Here is a 19,434-nt window from a genome sequence, read left to right on the forward strand (position 1 = left end):
TGCAACAGTCAAGATGGCCACAACTATACAACTGTATTCTCTTTAATGTGCTTGGCATGCACATAGAGTAGCAATAGCAATAGCTCTTAGACTTATATACCACTGCATAGTCCTTTACAGCATTCTCTGAGTGGTTTACAACGTCAGCATATTGCCCCCAACAATCTGGGTCCTCATTTTACCAACCTTGGAAGGATGGAATGCTGAGTCAATCTTGAGCCGGTCAGGATCGAACTACTGGCAGTGGAATGCAGAGTTAGCCTTAATAGAATAGAATTCTTTATTGGCCAAGTGTGATTGGACACACAAGGAATTTGTCTTTGGTGTATATGCTCTCAGTGTACATAAGGAGAATAAAATACATTCATCAAGAATAAAAAGATACAACACTTAGTGAGAGTCAAGGTTACTAATAAACTATCAAATCGTACTAGGAAACAAAAACAAAATAAATTGAGAGATACAAGTGACATGGTTATAGTAATAAGTGGGAAGAGAGATACTAGTAAGGAAGAGAAGAATAATAGTAATACAGTCTTTGTAAATAGTTTGACAGTGTTGTGGAATTAGTTGTTTAGCAGAGTGATGGCATTTGGGAAAAAACAGTTCTTGTGTCTAGTTGTTCTGGTGTGCAGTGCCCTATAGTGTTGTTTTGAGGGTAGAAGTTGAAACAATTTATGTCCAGGATGTGAGGGGTCTGTAGATATTTTCACAGCCCTCTTTTTGACTCGTGCAGTATAAGGTCCTCAATGGAAGGCAATACTGCATTCTAACCACTGTGCCACACGGCTCAGAAAAAGGGGACGGAACTTTAATTGCACAATCATTGCCGCCATCTTGACTTTTTTTTTTTACTATGTTTGCAGATGTTCTTGGCTCTTTAGACTGTTGTTTCTTCCCTGCCCATTTGCAGCTTCGGCCATCAAAGATCTTTATGGGAAAGCTTGCATTCTTGCCCCCCAAAGAGTCACCCATCCTTAAAAATGTCTAGAATCCTCTTCTTTACTTTTGTGATTTGTGGAAGTGGGAGAGGCATTGAATTTCACTCAAGCACTGAATAAGGCTTAAAAACTGCCCAGAGAAATAAATAACCAGTCTCGAGGCTGTTCCTTTAAAAGGGAGATGGGAATCAGCACTGAAAGACTGAGGTCAAGGGATAGCTGTTACAATGGCCCCAGAAATTCACTTTTAAAACTGAGTTATATATGGCCTCTTTCCAGGATTAAGGAGATATATGGAGGCCTGTAATTTATGAAGTCAAAAGGTGTGGGCTTCCATCTGCCACATCTTATTAGAATTTCTTCCTGTCATATTTGTATCTAAGCTAAAATTACAATTTCTGAAGAAGCAGAACGTGGAGGTGATAGAATGATAGGCAGCATTTCTCCTGCCCTGCTTTCTCCCATTAAGCCGCATTACTAAATACAGTGTGACGGTGGACAAAAACCCATTGAATGTCATTTTCTGCATAACAATCGAGGAATTCATCAGTGCTGTAGAGAGGCCAGCCTTTCTCTTTCCAAATTCTTCTGAAATTTGAGCAGAGAGAAGCAAATCAAGTAACTTGGAGTTTGATATCAGCACGAATCCTCCACTTGTACATAACGTTCATACTGAACTACTAGGAAATGTCTTTATTGCATGTTTAAGAATAAGACAAGAAAGAAATAGAAGAACAGGACAAACCAGTTACAAGATGGATGGACTTCATTACAGCAGTGATGGGTGCACCACTGGAAGACCTGAACAGTTAGTCTGGGAACAGATCATCCTGGAGAAGACACACCAGTGTGGTTGCTAAGAGTCATCACCAATCTGATGGCACATAATTCTCAATCAAAGGAACAAGATATCGTTATTAATGCATTTTAATGCCTACTTGATTCCATATGAACTCAAAGTTCCTTACTTCAATCTCTTGGGAATTTGTACCAAATTGGAAAAGAAACCCATTCCCTCCCTTTAATGAACTCCCTTTAATTTCCTCAGGGAAAGTAACACTACTTTTCTGGCTTCTAGCTACAGATGAGAAATTAGAATAGCCACAAAATGGAAATGGTCTCACTGCAGTGTCTCCTCAGTTCTTTTTTTTTTTTTAATGATCTTGTTATGTATTGAATACATACAGTTGTGTTAAGCACTTCTTCTTGTGCCATGTTGGTCATCAGACGTTGGCGATCATGTTGGTAATCCTATTTTTGACAACAGCCGTATGAAAAAGTGCTGCTGAGTTTTGTCCAAACCAGTCCCTTAGGTTTTGAAGCCATGATGTTCTTCTTTTGCCTGGGCCTTGTTTGCCTTCAATTTTTCCCTGGAGGATTAAGTGAAGGATGCTGTATTTTTCTGGGTGTCACATCACATGTCCAAAATATTCTAACTTTAGCTTTTTAATGGCTTTGATTATTTCCCTTTACTTTCCCAGGCGGCTTATCACCTCCTCATTTGTGATTTTGTTAACCCAGGTTATATGTAACAGCTGTCGGTAAATCCACATTTCAAATGCTTCTAGTTTCTTCAAGTGGTTTTCTGTCAGAGACCAACTCCGTAGAGCAGGATAGAAAAGATGTAACATCATGGTCACTCATGCCCTCGTCACTTCTCGCCTGGACTACTGCAATGCTCTCTACATGGGGCTCCCCTTGAGGAGCACCCAGAGGCTCCAACTGGCGCAGAGTGCGGCCGCACGGGTGGTTATGGGAGCGACATGGCGTTCCCATATAACACCTCTCCTGCGCGAGCTGCACTGGCTCCCGGTGGTCTTCCGTGTGCGCTTCAAGGTCTTGGTTACCACCTTTAGAGCGTTCCATGGCTTAGGACCTGGTTATCTATGAGACCGCCTGCTGCCACCAGTAGCCTCCCACCGGCCGGTACGCTCTCATAGAGAGGGGCTTCTCTGGGTGCCGTCGGCCAAACAATGTTGACTGGCGGCCCCCAGGGGGAGAGCCTTCTCTGTGAGGGTACCTACTATCTGGAATGAGCTCCCCCTGGAGATACGGAGGATCCCAGATCTACGCACCTTCCACCGCGCTCTTAAAACCTTTTTATTCCATCAGGCTGGCCTGGCCTAATTTTTCCCTTTTTTCCCTTTTAAAATACAAATTTTAATTGGTTTTAATTTATTGGGGTGTTTTAAATCTGTCTTCAGCCAAATTATTTAATTCGGTTTTATTCTGTTTTTAAATTTTGTATTTATGTGTTTTTATCTTGTGGCTGTTCACCGCCCTGAGTCCTTCGGGAGTAGGGCGGTATACAAATCAAATAAAACAAAACAAACAAACTGTTAAGCACTGCTAAAGTGAAACTAACCTTTAGATCAGTGGTGGGTTTCGGATTATCTTACTACTGGTTCGCCGTGCGCGCCTGCCTTCCGCGCATCTGCTTTGCTCACATGTGTGCCTTCCACACATGCGCCCGGCCTCAAAAACATGCCTAAATAGGATGGCATAGAGCCTGGGCGGGTGATTTCCACTACCTGTTTGGGCGAACTAGTCCAAACCGGCTAAATACCACCTCTGCTTTAGATGACCCTAACTCAGTGATCTGCAACCTTAAACACTCAAAGAGCCATTTGGACCCGTTTCCCACAGAAAAGAAAACCCTGGGAGCCACAAAACCCTTCCCGTGCCTGACTATTTCTTAAGCGGCCACAAAACTAGCATATGTAGTTGAATTAAACCTTCTGTTTTCTTCTGAAACTTTTCTTTTCTTGGCTTTATCCATGGTTGGCCTACTGGGGGTTGAAAAGCTCAATAAATTGCATGCCAGCAGGTGTCGTACATTGGCAGTTGTGACGCATATTTTGAGTGACAGGGAGCCGGAGTAGAGGGGTGAAAGAGCCACATGGGGCTCCAGAGCCGCAGGTTGCTGACCCCTGCCCTAACTGTTAACTTCAAGTATTTTGGAGGGAAACTTAAAACATTCATATTTGGGTGGGCTTTTTCAAGTATTATGATTGGTTGAGGCCCAGAGTATAAATTACAGGAATTTGCCTGTTCTTCAGTAATTTCAGTTGAGTCAATAAATGCTGTTTTACTTATGATGTCTGTTCTTCTCTACTGCAGCCGACAATATAACATATCTGATGCAGCCTGGAATACAGTATGGTTGAAAAAGTCAACAACAAGACTGAAACTCTGCCTTTGGCCATAATTTACAGACACCCCAAATATTGGCCAAAATGCTGAACCAGAAAGCCAGAATTGGTCTCACTATGCAGCTTGGTTTGGATTGTACAGCAAATTGTTCACCTGTGGTCAATTTAATACAGGACTCGGCATGTGCAAATATGCTGTCTGCCAATGAGTATAGAGAGATTAAAAGTAATTAGGGAGATGGGCAGTTAAGAAATATGAAATATAAACAAACAAACAAAAAACTTTCCCCACCTAAGAACTCCTTCAGTATTTCCAGTAAATGCAACAATTAAAATATGTTCATTTTGCCCTGCTTTAAAAATTGAACATGCAAAAAAAAAAAAAAAAAAAAAGCAACCAAAAGGTAAGTACTATTAAAGAGCAGGCTCCTTTTAAGCTGAGCCATGCAGATGACTAAATGCTGCAAGGAAATGAAGCAAGGACTGATGGGTATAGAATGAGTCCAGCCTCCCTGGACAGTTCCTCCTAGTGGCTGGACTTCATTTAATCCTCTTATAGATCAGACTTCACATCTGAGGACTATTTCCTATAGGAAATTCCAGGCAGGACAGCCCTAATAAGCAAAGGACGTTTGTAGATTTGAAAGACAATAATTTTAACACAATATTTTTAAGGGTTAAAGAAGACAATTACATGATTTTTATTTACCAGCCCCTGTTTAGACAGGCTGAACAGTGATGGAACTGCTAGTAAGCGGAGAATTTGCACTGCTTTGCTTGCAAGTGATTGTTAGGATAAAATATGGACATTTAAGCAACATGTAGTCCACCTGTTTTTTTTTTCTTTCCTAACTTTATAATTACATCAAAATCTGAGGTCCTGATTAACTAATCTCTGAAGTAGCTGAAGAGCTCGGTATCGACCAGCTACATTTAGTGCTTCAGTTGGTGAAGGAAATGTATTATTTTGCACATAAATTGCACTCAACAATGAACTAAAGGGCCACCATCGGTGAGCTGTTGGACAGCATTACTTGGTCCGTTGTGTGGATATTTGGGTGGTTTAGGGGTGGGGAATTTGTGGTGGGTGGGGGTGTGTTTGGGGATTATGTGTGTTGGACCTGGTCTTTGGGTGTTAAGTGAATTTCGTTGTATGGGTATACTGTGTATACACGTACAATGACAAAGTTGTTGTTGTTGTTGTTGTTATTATTATTATTATTTATTAGAGTTTTTGGTGATTCATTTGTCCTTGATGTTTTCCAGATCAGAGTTCCCCATCCTTTCCGGCTTTGTGGAGTGGCGGGGTGGGGAGAGGTAATTCCAAGCGAGCAGCAGGCCCATCACTTCCGCAGCCTGGTTCTGAATAGCTCAAGGCCCAGTGGTTGTAGACTCCTGTTCCTGATAAATTGGGATTATTATATCTCTTAGAATTCCTGACTAGTGTGGGAATTTTTTTGCCACCCCAACATTAACAGGTTGAGGAATGTTGTTGTACTCTGGTACAAAAGAGTGAGACAACAGTATACAATTTTTATGGAGTCCTTGGTGGTCTATGAACTCGAAGGTGGTTTGCTTGCAGATGTTTCATTACTCAGGTAACTTGCAGGATTCTATTAATGTAGCTTTACAATAAAGTAAAATTAGCTTATCTGGTTGCGTTTTCTATTTGCTCTCCCTGGTAAGGCTGACATCATCAGTCTTGCAAGCCTGAAATTATAATTCCTCACCATCTCTTTTACAGCCCAAGACACTAGAGAGGGTTTCTTCTGAGCTTCTTACCATTCCCACTATCCAGTTGCAGGCTAAGCGGTCTTATTTGACAATCACAGGAAGGGCTTTTACACCTAAAAGATTCTGTTATTGTAAACTTACCATAAGGTAATGTTACGTCTTCATGGTTTTGGCTTCTTGTCTGGACTACCTCAAAGGGCTGACACATACTGACCTTATGGGGCTTCCCTCCAAGGAGGCTTCTTTGATGCCTATTCAGGCTGAAGCTGACTCCAGAGCTTTTGCCACAGTCAAGTCATTTGTAGGGTTTTTCATCAAATTGTGTACACCGTTAGTTGACAAGCTTGAGTTCTGGCTGAACGTCTTTCCACATTCAGAAGCTTGGTTTCTCTTCTGCCCAAGTGCCCTGGTGCATGATAAAATCTTTGTATTTCTTGATTTCCCCCAAACAGCTTTTGCTGGCCTTCCTCTTCTTATGATTTAGCGCTGCTATTGCTCTGCCAAAGCTAACAAATAACTCAATTTCTAGACCATTGTGTAAAATAATCATTCATTACATCCTGTATTTCTCATCGAACTTTGCTAGGTTGCTTGGTGCAATCAGTTCAAATTTATTCTCCGACCTAAAAGCCCATAAAATCTGTAGCTGACGATCAAGATGAAATTAGGAGATACCTGAAAAAAACTGAATAGAAGTATATTTCCTGTTTGACTGTCCTGTCTTTTTTTTTTTTTTTTACTATTTCTTCAAACTCCATTTCTTTGCCTAACATTGTTTACCCATTGTGTAATATTTCCCTTTTGGGAGTAAACAATGTTAGGCAAAGAAATGAAGTCTGAAATAATAATGCTTTCCCATATTTTTCTAACCATGATACCACGCTGGCTTTCACCTTGTCCATATATCATTTCATAAATTGCATGTATCTGTCGTACCTGCTCCGTATGCAACATTTTCTGCTAAAGGTAAGAACAATGCCAGCCATTCAAATCCGCATGCTGTTCTAGGCAAACCAGGATCATTTATTAGTTTGCAAGCCAACATACTGTTGCCTGCATCACACAAGCTGAGATGCATGCAGTGTATTGACATGCATGTGAGGTGTTTCTAAGTTTATCTGGCTTCAGTAAAATGCCTTCTGAGTAATTTCCCAATTTATAGCCATGAAGGATTTCAAGTGTAACCTAAATACCCAAACATTTATTTATTTATTTATTTATTTATTTATTTATTTATTTATTTATTTATTTATTTATTATATTTCTATACCGCCTTTCTCCCGTAGGACTCAAGGCGGTGTACAGTCAAGAAAAATATAGACACACAAACATCATAAAATTGCTAATTAAAATTGTTACTTAGTTTGGTCAATTAAATAAAACCCAGAATTAGATAACATTTAAAAAATCATTCGCATGTTTGTATGTTTAGCCCTGCCTGTTGGAACATCAGGGTCTTGAGGGCACGGCGGAAAGCACGGAGATCAGGGATATTCCGTATCTCCGGGGGCAGTTCATTCCAAAGGGTTGGAGCCCCCACAGAGAAGGCCCTCCCCCTGGGAGTCGCCAGTCGACATAATTTGACTGACGGTACCCTGAGTAGTCCCTCCCTGTGAGAACGAACTGGTCGGTGGGAGGCTATTGGTGGCAAAAGACGGTCTCGTAGGTACCCAGGTCCTAAGCCATGGAGCGCTTTAAAGGTGATAACTAACACCTTGAATCGCACCCGGAAGACCACCGGGAGCCAGTGCAGCTCGCGTAGGAGAGGTGTTACATGGGCATAACGAGCTGCGCCCATAATCACCCGCGCGGCTACGTTCTGGACCAGTTGGAGCCTCCGGGTGCTTTTCAAGGGGAGCCCCATGTAGAGAGCATTACAGTAGTCCATACGGGAGGTAACTAGGGCATGAGTGACCATGCGCAAACATCACCAAACATTCCTTTAAGTGCGATAACCCCATGCAGTGATTGCTAGTATAGATAGTCCTCAATTTACAACAGCTCATTTAGGGGCTGTTCAAAGTTACAACGGCACTGAAAAAAAGTGACTTATGACCGTTTTTCACTATTACAATGTTTGCAGCATCCAGATCTGATCAAAATTCAGATGTTTGCCAAGTGGTTCATATTTATGACCGTTGCAGCGTCCTGGGGTCATGTGATCCCCCCCCTTTTGCAATCTTCTGACAAGCAACGTCAATGGGGAAGCTAGATTCATTTAACAACCAGGTTGCTAACTTATCTATTGCAGTGATTCACTTAACAACTTTGACAAGAAAAGTTGTAAAATGGGGCAAAACTCACTTAACCGATGTCTGACTTGACAACAGAAATTTTGGGGTCAATTGTGGTGTAAGTCGAGGACTATCTGTAAACACTATCAACACAGTGCAATCAATACATCTCTTTCAAACTATATTAAGATACGAGGAACCTTACTCTAAACAAGAAGCTACAATTGTCTCCCTTTAATTTAGCACCCCCAAATATGCAGTTCCCAACATGCCTTTGACCCCCTTTTCATATACTGCATTTTCTGAATACCAAAAAAAGAAACCATGGCTGAAAGAGTGAGCAGTCATTAAAACAAACCAATACTTTATTTTGTTTGAACAAAATGTACAAAGGTGCTTATATTAATGTTTCCCACAACATTAGCTTGGAAATTCTTCCTACTGCTAAGCTTCAAAGGGGAAGGAACTCATTCTCTTTTTCTTGCCACAGGTGTCCCAGAGAACTTTCTACTTCTTCCCAGATTTTTTAATCCCACCTCCAGCTGCAAAAAAAAAAAAAGGGGGGGGGGGAGAGAGATTAGCAATGGTTTTAGACAGACAGCACTAGAGAAAAAAACCTGAGACCTTATTTCTCAGCCTGAGGTTTAAAAGTAAATGCTCCCTTAAATTCAGGTTAATTGCTCATGAGTACATGGACATGATTGTATAATGTTTTTCAATTTATTTCAGAAGTGATTTGCTGCTGCTTTCTTGTCAGATTGTTTTATGATCTGATAAATCTCTACACAGAAGATTCTTTCTATGAATCCGCCTAATTTTTTTTAAAGATTTCTAGAAATGTTGCAATGTTTTCTACCGCCTTTCCTTTTAGGATTAAAACACCGCACATTTGGAAAATATGCCGTGTTGACTATCCAGATTACATTCGGACAAAACATGCTTCTATCTTAAATGATCAAGCTTAATGCCTTGAATATGCAAAATGAATCCAGGAAGTTCTTTAAAAGAACCTAAGAAGTCTTTAAAAGGTAAGAAAATTTTTATCAAGATACAATTAGAAAGATTACAACATGATTTAGCTTTAACATCCAACAACTTCCAATGACCAATCCAGTCAATGGATAATATTACTCTATTTTAGCTTGGTGCTATTTAGACATGTTAGACTACATCATACTGATTGGCAACAATACTATATGAGCTACACAGGCAATACATCTGAAAGGCAAGGGCGGGAAAAATACTTTATCCTATACATTTTTACTCATAAGTTCCATTGACTAGAATAAATATAGTTTCACAAATATGTTATGAAGCTTGCCTAATTTAGGAAAGGTCTACCAGCTAAGATTCCAGACAAAATCAAACTTGAAATTCTACTGAAAAAAAGTGGCAAGAGGAATATTTTCTTTATCTCCACCGCCCCAGTAGAATATATACTGTGTTTTCCCAAAAATAAGACCCTGTCTTATATTTTTTTGAACCCTGAAATAAGCGCTTGGCGCTTGGCCTTATTTCTGCCATGCGCTCAAAATAAGTCCTGATTGGGCTTATTATCAGGGGATGTCTTATTTTGGGGAAAACAGGGTATGTATACTCTACTATATCCCTTTTTAAGAAAGTTGCTGAGACAATTTAGTGATCTGAAAATGTTAATTCAGCTGTGTCTCAATTCAACATATAATTAAATGTTTTAAAACCATCTTGAATGTAAGAAAATGTAAGAAAAATAAATCTTTCCTCTCTTAAAAATAGGAGATTAGCCCATCTCCCAAAATGTACTGGGGTAAGAAGCAGCAGCATAATAGTTCAGGGAACTGCAGTAAAAGCAGAGTTAAAGATACAGGCCATGCCAACATATATTCAATAAATAATCATAGTCAGCATCAGCATACTATCCCATACCATACAAAGGACATAAAGATGAACAATAGTAAGACCCACAATATATCAGGAGTCTGCAACCTCTTCAGTTGTTGGGTACCATTGTTTGGTGTTACATGCACCAAGAAAACCCTTAAATGACCAAGCTCTCATGGAATTCGGTCATTCAAGCTGAGATGTTGCAATGATCGATCTGCCTCTTCAAGTTCCATGAGATTTAAGTCGTTTAATTTTTAACAAAAAGTTTTGTTTCATTTTAAGTTCTCATAGGCTTCTCAGGAGTTTCTTCAAAATGAAAAAGTGTTTAATTGAAACATATTTTTTAAAAAGCAGAGACTAAAATGATGTGTGTCTAGGTTTTGTGATTCACCACTAATTTCATGGACAAGTCCTCCCGGTATTTCTTTATCCTGAACTCTTCTAGATCCAGCTAGATCCCTCATTTGCAGGGAATTTAAGAGAAAGCAGCTTACCAAGCGGGCCCTTGCCAGCAGCTTTTGCCTTCAACTCATCCAGTTTCTTTTGCTCCTCCTTCTGCTTCTCCTTGAAAGCTCTATCTTCCTGTTAAGACATTTACCAACCAGAGTTAAAAACGAACACACAAGCATGTAACCATCTTCTTAAATCATGCAATTTCACCAGCAGCCCTCCAACCTCCTCCTTCCCCTTCCCTCTCACTTTTTCTCACCTCATCTAATTCCTTCGACTGCTTCTTGGGTTGCTTCAAAGGCTTCTTCTTTCCACCTACAGAGGAAGGAGAGAATATGAAATTAGACCACCGTGCAAAGCCTCCCAATCTGGTGTCTTCTGTCAATGCTGGGATTCCCAGAATATCTTCGTGGCTGGGAATTCTGGGGCTTGAAGTCCCAACGTACCTGGAGGACCTGTGCTAAAGCAAACTGTCAAGAGGGCTAAATAAAAAACTTACACACCCAAATTATGTTTAGCTTCTGTAGATGGATCAGACTGGACACCCATTCAACATAACCCTAACAGCTGGGCATGATAGGGCTTGGAGTCAAAGAAACCAGGAAGGAGCCAGATTACAGAGAGGACTCAATTGAAGCCTTCTCCCCCATGCATGCACCAAAAGGATTTGCAGCAGGTTCCCCCCTCCCAAATATTAGCACACCAGAGACTCTTCCCTCCCCCGCACCTCCTCTTCTGCCATCAGGTTCCCCCGCAATCCTCCCACCCGCCAGCATAACCCAGCCATCACGAGGCGAGCATTACCTTCGCGTCCCGACATGGCGCTTCTTTCCTACCGTCTGGCTCGCCTCGCAAGAAAAGCCCCCCCACCTCCGATGGACAACCCGGAAACCCACCGCCTAGGAATGGGGCTCACACAGCGACTTCCGCCCGCAGCCGCGACGGCGCAGCCATTGGGGCTTAGGGGTAAAAAAAGTGCAACCCTAGAGATAGAAAAGAGGTAGAGCGACGCAAATGGTTCACTTCCGGAAATTTTTATCATGGGTTAGCAAGTCCTACATAACAAACACATTGGTGGTCGGAGGGGGGTGTACATGTGGAGTGTTCAGTAGAGTGTGTGTATATGAAAAGAGTATGGAGAGAGAGAGTGTGTATATTTATGTATAAGATGTGACACATTTTTATACTATTTTTTTTTAAAAAAATTTATATAATTTATACACACGTGCGGGAGTTTTTTCCTGTAGAACAGAAAAGAATAGACGTAGCTCTGAGTTAGTTGTGTGATCTTTACTATGGAGTCCTTACTTAGATATACTTCGTATATCTATATAGATTTATATGTATGTGATGTAATACACATGCATGGAGTACAGAGTACATGTGTATGTATCAATGTATATACACTCTCTGATCCACATTCATACATGTGTATGTATTAATGTACTGTATATATACAGATCCATATCATACATGTTTATGTATTAATGTATATACACACAGACCCACACATTCATAGAATAGAATAGAATAGAATAGAATAGAATAGAATAGAATAGAATAGAATAGAATAGAATAGAATAGAATAGAATAGAATAGAATTTTTATTGGCCAAGTGTGATTGGACACACAAGGAATTTGTCTTTGGTGCATATCAGGGGTGAAATCCAGCAGGTTCTTACAGGTGCTGGAGAACCCGTAGCAGAAATTTTGAGTATTTTGGAGAACCGGCAAATACCACCTCTGCCTGGCCCCAGGAGTGGGGTGGGAATGGAGATTTTGCAGTATCCTTCCCCCAGGAGTGGGGAGGGAATGGGGATTTTGCAGTATCCTTCCCCTGCCATGCCCACCAAGCCACGCTCACAGAACCAGTAGTAAAAAAAATTTGGATTTCACCATTGGTGCATATGCTCTCAGTGTACATAAAAGAAAGATACGTTCATCAAGAATACATACATACACATGCACTCTCTGCACCCCATGCATGTGTGTCACATCATATACATGTTTATATATTTATATAGTTGTAGATAGATATAGGGAGTATATCTAAGGACTCGGTAGTAAAGATCACACAACTAACTCAGAGCTACATCTATTCTTTTCTGTTCTACAGGAAGAACTCCAGCGCGTGGGTATATAAATTATATAATTTAAAATAATTTTTATATAAATTACTGTGGCCAATCAGATGCGTGAAAATGACCAATCAGGGATAGCTCTTCAGTGGTTTTTTTTTTTTTAGAAGCGCCTCCCACCCGATTGAATGAAAAATTCACCGTAATCTAAGGCGGGAGGGTTTTCGCCTCCTCCATAGATGTACTAAAGTTAGAATGACACCACCCTCACCGTCATTAGAAAACATCCGTGGCTATTTGGAGAAGAGTTTCGCTTTCAGTCCTAAATTCTCTGAATGCATTTCCCTGCATCCACAGAGAGAGAGACTTGCATTGTTTCCGCCGCGACTTTTCTCCGCTTCCGGCTCAGAGGCATGTGAACTCGAGGAAGGAAGCGTGCAGCGGACTGGAGTGAGAACATCGTAGTGAGTGGATGAATGGATGGATGGATGAATGAATGAAGGGGTCCCTTCGGGGCAGAGGGAAGCAGGGTTCGGGGTGGATGCGATTCCGGGAAACGTGCACGTGGGGAGGCTTTAGGAATGGAGGGCAAGAAAGCAGCCCAGGGATGGGGGAGATGGAAGAAATAACTTCCTGCATACGTACAGCTCTAATTTTTGAAGTCCAGAGTCAGCCAAGGAGGCTTAATTCCTCTGAAATCGCAATTGGATTTCCACTTCTCTTAAATGTATGCAATCTATATGTTCATTTGCAAGTTTCCCGAAGTGCCGCCCAAGCAAAAAATGGTTACAAAGCAGGAAGCGGTTACAACATTAAATTTTTATTATAGAATTCGAACATCAGATTCCTCTCCAGAATAATTGAAATAATAATGACGGTGATTAAAAAACAAAAGATGGTAAATTATTATTATTATTTTTTGCTTTAATTTATATGCCGCCCTTCTCTGGAGACTCAGGGGGGCTTACAATGCGTTAAGCAATAGCCTTCATACTTTTGTATATTTTATACAAAGTCAGCTTATTGCCCCCACAATCTGGGTCCTCATTTTACCTACCTTTGAAAGGATGGAAGGCTGAGTCAACCTTGAGCCTGGTGAGATTTGAACTTGCAGTAATTGCAGGCAGCAGATGTTAATAACAGTGCTTTAGTCCACTATACTGTACTAACCTTAAAGGTTAGGTTTAGAAAAACCAACAGGGTACCTGCGAAACAGATGTCTGAAGATGATATTAATGTAGGAGCATGAAAGGATTTTCATACGGAGATTAACCGAGCCTTCCTCAATGCTCTCTACAGCAGTGTTGCTCAATCTTGGCAACTTGAAGATGCGTGGACTTCAACTCCCAGAATTCTCAAGCCAGCCAGGGAATTCTGGGAGTTGAAGTCCACACATCTTCAAGTTGGCAAGATTGAGCCGCACTGCAGTCTATGTAGTGATTTTGAAAATGTTGAATTGCAACAGGGAACATCTCTGTTGGCTCTCTTAGCAGGGAGTAAGAATTGTAACAGCTGACTTTGAGAAAGATGGACTGAAAACAGGATTTAAAGGTTGTGCAGAAACAACAAGAAATCATAGGAGCTTTTTTTTAAAAAAAAATTTTACAACTCAGTCAACAATTTTGTTGCCTTACTTCTGGACTCTGGGAAGTTCCTAAAACTCCTACATCCAATGACCCTCAATTTCAAGTTAGCAAAATAGAAATAGAATCTGAGCTCTTCAGCCTGGAGACACCATAACTGGTATCCTGAAATGGGTTTGAGGAAATTGCTTTATCCCATTGTGGTGATTTGGATATTTAAATAAGATACAGCTATAAGAGATAGTAGTGTTTCTAAAGGTTAATCTGGGCTTTAGAATAAAAGAGTTTATATGCCTGATAAAATCTAGGGATTATGAGAGATAGGTCATATTCTGTGGGTAGCTGCCTTATGGGTAGCTCATTGCTCATAGAAAGCATTTTTGGCAGTATTCATGACAGCATATTCATTTTCCTTGCTGTTGTTCCCTTTCTGATGAACAATATAGCAAGGTGGCCATAAAACATCAGTCTCATTTATATGTATTTGATCATACGTTTTATGTTTTCCAAACTTGCAACTTTAACATAAGCTGACTTCACACACTCTTGTGTTGGATAGATATGCAGTTTACAGTGGTATTTCTACATTCCGTTTCTTCCCCCCATGTAAAGGGTCAATTATGTTGGCTATCAGTGTCTTATGGACAATATTCTCTTCAGCCTCCTAAGGAAGCTGTATATTCGAAGATGTCCCCTTGCCACCCCTTGTTCCACTTCAGTCTTTGATAGACACTTCAGACTTCGATAATTGTGGCGGTCTATAGTCCATTTTGATCTATCAGCCATGCTCCGTCTTCTTTCCAGAAGTCTTTAATTTCCATTTTTTTTCTTTCTCTTTGTCAGCCCCCACTTTTACAGAACAGAACAGAACAGAACAGAACAGAACAGAATAGTTGGAATGGACCTTGGAGGTCTTCTAGTCCAATCCCCTGCTCAGGCAGGAAACCCTACACCACTTCAGACAAATGGTTATCCAACATCTTCTTAAAAACTTCCAGTGTTGGAGCATTCACAACTTCTGGAGGCAAGTTGTTCCACTGATTAATTGTTCTAATTGTCAGGAAATTTCTCCTTAGTTCTAAGTTGCTTCTCTCCTTGATTAGTTTCCACCCATTGCTTCTTGTCCTGCCCTCAGGTGCTTTGGAGAATAGCTTGACTCCCTCTTCTTTGTGGCTATCGGAACACTGCTATCATGTCTCCCCTAGTCCTTCTTTTCATTAAACTAGACATACCCAGTTCCTGCAACCGTTCTTCATATGTTTTAGCCTCCAGTCCTCTAATCATCTTTGTTGCTCTTCTCTGCACTCTTTCTAGACTCTCCACATCTGTTTTACATCGTGGCGACCAAAACTGAATGAAGTATTCCAAGTTTATTTATTTATTTACATCATTGTAACCATCCCTCTCATAGAACGTGACTTTGAATGGCATGCAGTAAAACTACATCATAAAAAATAACAATTAAAAAACATTCCATAAGGAGCTCCAATCAGAATTACTAGTAGCAGACTAGCTGAAAAAGTTATTACTGGTATTATAGGTAGAGAACCATTTCACTAATTCACCCCTTTCTTAGGAAGCCTTATGTCACTACCCTGTTTTAAGGGACTTCTGGAAAAATGTCAGAGATGGTTCCAGTCTCACCTTATAGGAAAATAATGTTCTACAGGGCAGGAACCATGAGACTAAAGGCCCATTTCCTGAGTCTTGCCAGATGTTACTGCTTCATGAACCAGACCCATAGAGTACCCCTTCTGTAGACTCCAATGGTGGAATCTGGCACTGAGTTGAGGGAAGGAGTGAAACCCCTGATTAGCTTTGAATCATTTGTGGGGAAGAAGCAGCTGAAGGGAGATCGCCCCCCTAAAGCTTCACAGCATTTATCTAGTAGTTATATAGTAAATGCTTTAGTCTGGCAAGATTCCTGTCTGTAGGTGAGCAACCATAAACATGTCACTCTGATGAGCTCTTCCTCTCATTTCTGGTTCCTTCTGCCTGACATGAGCAGTTGTAATTGGGTAGAGGTAGGTAAAGGTAAAGGAGTCCCTGCAGATTTTACTCCGCTAGTTTTAGTTGACTATAGAGGTGGTGCTCATATCCGTTTCAAGGCCACCGAGCCAGCGCTGTCTGAAGAACTTTCCGTGGTCATATGGCTAGCATAAGTGGTACCTGTTTCTCTACTTGCATTTGCATGCTTTTGAACTGCTAGGTTGACAGGAGCTGGGGCAAAAACGAGAGCTCACCCCATCGCATGGCACTTAAGTCTCGAACCTGGGCTTTCACCTTTCAGCTGACAAACCCAGAGTCTTAACCGCTGAGCCATCGTACTGCTTCGGCTGGAGGCAAATCCCCAAATAACCTGGTCCCAGGAGATGTGATGTAGGGCTCTAAAGGTCCAAATCAGCACCTTGAATTGAGCCTGGAAGCAAACTGGCAATCAATGCCGCTTGCAGAGCAGAAGTGTAACATGTGCCACTCTAGAGACACATGTAACTGCTCATGCTGCCCCATTTTGAACCAGGTGAAGCTCCTAAATAGTCTTCAAGGACAACCCCATGAAGAGCACAATTATAGTAATCCAATCAAGAGGTTACATGGGCATGAGTACCCTTGAGCAGAACCGCCTGCACCAGAAATGTGCATAACTGACGCACAACACGAAACTGCGCAGAGAAGTTTCTTTTTTAAAAAAGCGACTATGGGTAAGAAAATGTGTTTATCTCTGTCTCAGCTAATGTGAGCTAAGATAGAACAATGTCTGTGCTCGGATAAGTAGACCACAGGATGGTAGACAGGCCTGGATGATGACATGCTGTCATAGGAGCATCAATGGCTTTTGACTCCAAACGTCTAGACTAAATTTGTATGGCTGATTTTATAGATTCCCTCCATTCCCAACATCTGTAACTTGTTTAGGGACAGCTTTCAGGGCAACAACATTATACAAAAGGGTCATATCACTATAACTATCACTTCCATGCAAATCTTCCCACATCCTCTCACTTTACTTTCATCTCAAATCTTCTCATGATTTGTATTTTAATTTCCAGTCATTTTGCTGGAAGCTCCTTGTTTTATCCACTCCATTCACTTCCATAGCATTAAAAAAAAATTGTTTTTATCAAAATTGCTCTACATTTTCCTGAGCCTTTTAATCATATACATCCGTTGCTCTCTTTCATTTCTTTGTTTACAAGTTTTTTTTCATTATGCACATTATAAAATATATTTTTCTCATTCTCATTTTTTTTTTTGTTTGGTAGTAATCACCCTTCGATGTTGGCTTCATGTAGAGATTAAAAGCCTGAGGAGCAGATAAAGCCTTTAGAAGTCCAAGCAAAGTAAAATAATCTGAAACAATGATTGGAACCATCTGGAATTACTCAGCGAAGTAGGAATGGAACCACTGGATAATTGTGTCCTACAATCCCTATTTCCCCTCCAAACAACTAATCTGAAATCGATCTCATGGTGAAAAACCACTCAGAGATTTAATTGCTTGCGATATAGTCTAGTAGCCACATTAGAAAGAGTCTTAAATAAAAATCCATGTCATCCAAGAATTGCCTAGCATTGAATCCCAGTTACCACTGCCTGGGATCCTTGCTTCAAAATGGAAGATTAGCAACTACCCTGTTTCCCCTAAAATAAGACATCCCCTGATAATAAGCCCGATCGGGCTTTTGAGCGCATGGCAATAAGACCAAGTGCTTATTTCAGGATTCAAAAAAATAAAATAAAATAAGACAGGGTCTTATTTTCGGGGAAACAACAGTAGTTGACATTCTTCAAGGTTCAAAACCCAGTTTATTTAGAAATAATTTTTACAGCCATCTCCTTCTCCAAACTTTCAGGTTTCCACACTTTTAAAAATTTGGTAGTATACTTCAAAAGAAAAATCTGTATATAAACAGGCACATGAAGAAAATGTGTGCACAAAAATGTGTAAGTGAGAAGTAAGCTCTGCCAAACTTGAATATTTTAAAGGAAAATGCTGTACATATATATAAATGCCTACATCAGAATTGCTTCCAAAAATATGGGTTTTTTTCCCCAAGTTTGAGGAGGTCTTTTGGCTAAATTTGCAAACTGAAATAGAAACACAGATAAATTTATTGCATGGAAAAATGAGAATCTGAGCACAACTGATATGGACCTCTCTTATCTGTTTATCTAGATCAATCAATTAGCTTAAGAAAATTAAGAGTCTTCAATGTTTCTTTCTATTTCTCATCCAGAAAAACATGTACTATACGTGTTGAATTTCTCCACCAAACGGGAGAGAATACAGGGTGGAAGCTGGAAATACAAAAATATGGCGTATGGGAGACTGCAATTTTTCCTCATCAGGAAAAGCTTTCCTTCCTTCCTTCCTTCCTTCCTTCCTTCCTTCCTTCCTTCCTTCCTTCCTTCCTTCCTTTCTCATTCACTCTTTTCCTTCCCTTCCCTTCCCTTCCCTTCCCATTTTATATCCCACCTTTTTTCTTATGTCTGAAGAAAAGCCCAACCACCCTAAAGGCCTAATAACAATGGGATTCCATCTCCTCCAAACAGCTTCCGTAGGATAAATCTTCTACTTCAATGCATATGAATGGAGGAAATGTATTTATTTATTTACGGGTAGTCTTTGATTTACAACCATTCATTTAATGACCGTTCAAAATTGTATCGGCACTGAAAAAAATGACCTAACCATTTTTCATAGTTATAACCATTGCAGCATCCCCATTGTCACGTGATCAAAATTCAGATCCTTGGCAACTGGTTCATATTTATGACAGTTGCAGTGTCCAGGGGTCATGTGGCCATCTTTTGTGCCTTCCGACAAGCAAAGTCAACGGGGAAGCCAGATTCACTTAACAACCTGGTTACTAGCCTAACAATTGAGGTAATTCATTTAACAACTATGGCAAGAAATATCGTAAAATGGGGCAAAACTCACTTAACAAATGTCTCGCTTAACAACAGACATTTTGGACTAAATTGTGATCGTAAGTCAAGGACTAACTGTATTAGATTTTGATCCTGCTTTTGTTACTTTATAAGTTAAGACAAGGCAGTGAAGATACCTAATACTCCTTCTATCAGGCCTGGAAGCCATCTTTTGCCTTGGGCCTTCAGGCCTGCCACATTTCCTACTGTGGGAAACTGGGAGGGGGGATTGTATGGAGCAAGGGTGATATGTAGTCATAATAACATTCTTTTCTCAGAGAGTCAAGGACATCTTGCCCTGCACTGGAGGGGTGTGACTGGGAAGCATCTCCAGTTGGGACGGTGCTTTGGTTGGACCATGCGATGGACATGTGGGTGCAAGGGAAGGGACTTGGACTTTCTTTTGGGTGAGGAAAACCTGGAAGCTTTCAGATTCGGGTTTTCCCAGATGTGCCAATATGACATCT

At 40.6% G+C, this 19,434-nt stretch overlaps 1 protein-coding gene and 1 long non-coding RNA gene across 2 annotated transcripts in view; one reads left to right on the forward strand and one right to left on the reverse strand.

Annotated features, from left to right (window-relative positions):
* Positions 1–8,408: 8,408 nt before the first annotated feature.
* On the reverse strand, positions 8,409–11,331 carry LOC139309436 (uncharacterized). The gene is made up of 4 exons (XR_011599863.1): positions 11,179–11,331; positions 10,634–10,689; positions 10,419–10,506; positions 8,409–8,603 (listed from the first exon to the last, which is right to left on the reverse strand). It is a non-coding gene; the product is annotated as an uncharacterized lncRNA (long non-coding RNA).
* A 1,515-nt stretch (positions 11,332–12,846) lies between these two features.
* Positions 12,847–19,434, forward strand: part of CCDC51 (coiled-coil domain containing 51) — a 28,685-nt gene continuing 22,097 nt past the window's right edge. The window contains exon 1 of the mRNA XM_070933504.1: positions 12,847–12,916. The gene's annotated coding sequence lies outside the window, so the exon portion shown is untranslated. The remainder of the gene's footprint in view (positions 12,917–19,434) is intronic.

Source organism: Pituophis catenifer, unplaced genomic scaffold (genome assembly GCF_029215685.1).
Source record: "Pituophis catenifer annectens isolate HBS135680 unplaced genomic scaffold, rPitCat1.0.hap2 SCAF_2, whole genome shotgun sequence".
Classification (NCBI taxonomy): domain Eukaryota; kingdom Metazoa; phylum Chordata; class Lepidosauria; order Squamata; family Colubridae; genus Pituophis; species Pituophis catenifer.